Here is a 5,000-nt window from a genome sequence, read left to right as displayed (position 1 = left end):
CCCCGGTCTAATTTTTAATCCCTTTCAAGAGCATTGCCGATTAGATGGAATATATCCTGAATCCACATACTGGCCTCATCATCATAATCATCATCATTATCCTTTTCAAAGAGATTTTTCATGACCGAAACTGCCAAATTTATAATAGTATCACGTGACCATCAAAATGCACACTCGAGAACATCATCGACGGCCGCCGAAAGATCACGAGACGATAAGATTTTCTCTTCCTTTTCCCTCGAGTGGAAACACGGACGGAAGGAAGGAAGGACGCGCACTCCCCAATTATAGTATGTAGGGAGAGAGATGGATAAATAGATAGGTAAAAAGAGAGATGGATAGGTGGGTGGGTGGATGGGTTTGGTGGGTGGGTGTATCGATGGAGGGATGGGTGGGTGGGTTTGGTGGAGGGGTGCTTCGGTGGATGGATGGGTGGGTGGGTGGGTGGATCCCTGGATGGAGGAATGGATGGGTGGATGGATGGATGGGTGGGTGGGTTTGGTGGGTGGGTGCATCGGTGGATGGATGGGTGGGTGGGTGGGTGGATCGCTGGATGGATGGATGGGTGGGTGGGTGGTCGGTTAGATGGATGGATGAGTGTGTATGGATGAATGGATGGATGGAAAGATGAATGGATGGATGGATGGATGGATGGATGGATGGAGGAATGGGTGGATGGATGGATGGATGGATGGATGGATAGAGGAATGGGTGGGTGGATGGATGGATGGATGGATGGATGGATGGATGGATGGATGGATGGGTAGATGGATGGGTGGAGGAATGGGTGGGTGGGTGGATGGATGGATAGATGTGTGTGTGTATGGATGAATGTATGGATGGAAAGATGGATGGATGGATGGATGGATGGTTGGGTGGGTGGGTGGTTGGGTGGGTTTGTGGATGGATGGATGGATGGATGAATGAATGGATGAAAGGATTTATATTCTATTTATATAAATTCTGCCCCTCCCTCTTGTCTCATTTTTCGTCTTTCTTCCGTTATTACTATCACTATTATTGCTTCTTATCCGTTATTGTTATCATTACTTCTTTTTCGGCGAGAAATAACCGTCAGAATTAATCATTATGGATGTTATAAAAGCTATAAAGATTTTTTTTCCATGCTAGCTATCATCATCCGCATTTCAAAATTTCGCATTTTAAGCAATTTGCTTGGTTTATTTTAGAAAATATCACTAAAAAATTCATAATCTCATACCCCGCATGTGTTTTTAACCACGTAAATTATTTCTGCCCATTACAGCTGATCGACACGTGCGAGGTATCACTTCCCTCCAGAGGTGATGTTTAGTTAGCGTTATTTTGTCTTTCTTTTTTTTTTTTTTTTTTTTTTTTTTTTTTGCGTCGCTGATGTTGATAAATATGGGGATATTTTGTTTATACACATATACAGTCATACATTCATATAAATACACACACACGCACACACACACGTACACGCACACGCACACAGACACACACACGCACACGCACACAGACACACACACGCACACGCACACGCATTTGTCTATCTCTCTCTCTCTCTCTCTCTCTCTCTCTCTCTCTCTATATATATATATATATATATATATACATATATGTATACATATGTATATATAGATATATATATATACACATGTACGTATACGTATATATATGTATATCGACGACCACCTTCAGTCGATATCGACTACTTCATTATTGTCTCTACCCACACACACGTGTATATGTGTGTGTGATTTCTTAGGAGTAAAGTTTCACCCATAAACGCAGCGTAAAAAGTAGTACCTAACACATGATTCTCTTGCTTAAAAGGGTTATACAACGCGTCCATATACGGCAGCTGGCACGGTTTGAAACCAGAGCCATAGAGTGATAACAGATGGCTTGCGAATCATTCTCAGATACCCATATGTCGTCACGGTAACGTAGAAAGGACAATAAAAAGGACCTTAATGCATTACGTATGTTTTCTGCTTATTATGTTTCAATAAAGAAATTACTCTGTATTTCATTCCTAATTCATTTAGGATTAAATGAGCTTTTATTTTTCATAAATTTTACTACCGTATAAAAGATATACATCGCTACAAGCCTAATGTATATGTGATGTCAAGTGCTCTTAATTGTCATAAATAGTATGTGGTTAATAACGTAGGCTTTATACTTTTTATGATTTAAGTGATTAAGGAATTATTATTACAAAACATTAAAAACATAATATGCATAGATTAAAAGTGCTGTTAATCGTCATAAATCTTGTTATCGTATATCAAAATGTATCAGATTATCTTGTTGTATAACGTGTGTTTCATATTTGTTATACTTTGATGGATTAGGAAAAGATTATATTACAACTTATTGCCATATCAAAAAAGAAAAGAAAAAAAAACAAATAATAATAATAAAATAAAAAATGAAAAAGAAACAAACAACAACAACAGCAACAAAAAAATTGTCGAATAACGTTTGCCTAATTCTTCTAGTACTGTAACTGATGGAGATATAATTTCAATTTATTACAAACGTAATAGGGATAGGAGCTCTTAATTATCATATAAATCTTATCACAGTTTCATAAAAAAAAAAAAAAAAAAACGATAATAAAAAAGGGCAGTACATATACACTAAATCTAATAGTTTTATGTCTGTTTTTAACAACTGAGGGACATATGAGAAAACATAATTTGTTCAGATTTACATGATTAATATTCAGAGAGAGAATGGCTAGAGACACATGTATGTAACACTAACAATAATAACAATAACTAAAATTATAACTTTTTTATTATGATTTTAATTATAGTTTATCATCATAACTAACAGCGGCGATGACAAATATTCCGCTATTGTTACAACGTTATTTATATAATAATGAGATATAAGATATAACGTTTATAAAACTTAAATAATAAACCGAAAAACAAAACGGAAGGATAAGAGACGTATATTTTATAGAGGAATTAACTAGGGTATAGCATATTATAGCAACAGACAAGGGTAACACCTCAATATGACTAATATCAAATGCTAATCAAAAAGGGACAGGAGTGACCATAATAACGGTGGTAATTATAATGATAACATTGATGATAGTGGTAATTGTGATGCCAAGGTAAGTGATAGTTGTAATAACAAACATAAATCTGATGTTATTTGTAACGATGGGAATGATTACTTTGGTGATGATTATAATGATAACGATGATGATAATGTTAATGATGATTATGATAATGATGATGAAAATAATGATAGTACTGTTAATTTGGTAGTACAGTTGATGATGCTATTAATGCCCGCACTGTAATAGAAATGGTAGTGATAATGGTGACGTTTAAGATAAAAATATTATATTGGAATATTGCTAATTGTAATGGTAATGCAAATAGAATAGTGATACAATTACTGATGAAATAAATAGTAAAAAGATGGTAATGAGGATGATAATTAAAAAAACAAAAAAACAAAACAGCAAGTAAACAAAACTGAAGTTACTGATAAATCTAATAATATAGATATAGAAACCAAGAGGGAATCCGGCTCTTTTTTCTTACTAATATCAAGCTCATCGGATCACCATTGATTCAATTTCATCACGATCCGTCTAAAACTTTTTTTCTATGCTCTTGCTTACAACCTTTCCTGGTGATTACAACAACAACAACATTAATAACCAAGCAACTGAAATATATTGGAAAATAGATATGGAATATATTAGTGAATTTTATATATGAGTGAATTTCATATATCACCTCATTTAGCGAAATAACTTATTTATTTCACTGATTTTATGGTCTCTTCGAATCCCATGACGTTGCGAAGCCCGATTAAGCATAACGTCCAAATTATCAATGCATTTCGCCAAATTACTCTCTTTTTAATCACCACGAAGGGAAACTGCAGACTTAATTACTCGTATCATGAATATTGAAATTCTTTGTGACAGCACGTGTGATGTCGAATGTGCGTACGTGAGTGCTTTTGCGATCATGTGAAGAATGATTCAATGATTAGTGAATGGTAGTGACTATATCGTTTGGTATTTTTAATTGGTATAGTTAAGGATATTTCTAAATGGTATCGGTGGTATCTGGTGTTAATATCGAATGGTATCTTTGAAGTGATATCTTTAAGGGTGCATTTAAACAATGGTCTTTATTATATTTGGAGAGAGAGAGAGAGAGAGAGAGAGAGAGAGAGAGAGAGAGAGAGAGAGAGAGAGAGAGAGAGAGAGAGAGAGAAAGAGAAAGAGAAAGAGAAAGAGAGAGAGACAGACACACAGACTTTTTTTTATCATGACAAGTTTATTGAGACAAAAGCTTTTATGGACTGGAGAGACAGATATATATTTGAGATAAATGTTTAATCAAATTATCCTGGTTATAAAAGAAGAACTAAACAATTATTTGGGTGTTATGTTATTCATCTAGACAGAAACAAGTATATTTAGATATCAAGATTAATTGTTAAATGAAAAGATAAGATAGGTTGAACGTCAAATATCTGGAAAAAAAAGTTTAGTTTATAAAGGAGTTATTTCTGCTAGAAGAATCGTAGATGGATATAGGTATTACTAAATGATTAATAAGGCCGATATCAGGGCAGAAATTGATGAATATATAAGTTTAAACTGAAGGTTATAGCAGTTGTAAAGAAAGTCCGTAAATTTTGTTTCGAATATACCTAAGATATCTGAAATATGAACCTACATGAAATATGACAGCTAGACTTATGAAATCGACTTATCTTTCGAATTATATTTTTTTTAAGGAAATCTCATTAATATGTCAGATCAGTAGGGGTGTGTGTTGAAATATTAGTTCGAAACGCTTCATTAAGTGCATATATCGAACGTATAGAAAACCTCTAAGAGATATTGAGGTTAACTGTAAATTTGAATTGTGGTGCACGCAAAGGGGGAGAGAGAGAGAGATGAAGGGAGATAGATAAGTAGACAGATAAGTAGACAGATAAGTATATATATATGTATATATATA

This window comes from Penaeus chinensis, chromosome 41, assembly GCF_019202785.1.
Source record: "Penaeus chinensis breed Huanghai No. 1 chromosome 41, ASM1920278v2, whole genome shotgun sequence".
Classification (NCBI taxonomy): Eukaryota; Metazoa; Arthropoda; class Malacostraca; order Decapoda; family Penaeidae; genus Penaeus; species Penaeus chinensis.
The sequence above is the reverse complement of the archived record's forward strand: the minus strand, read 5'-3'. Positions refer to the sequence as shown.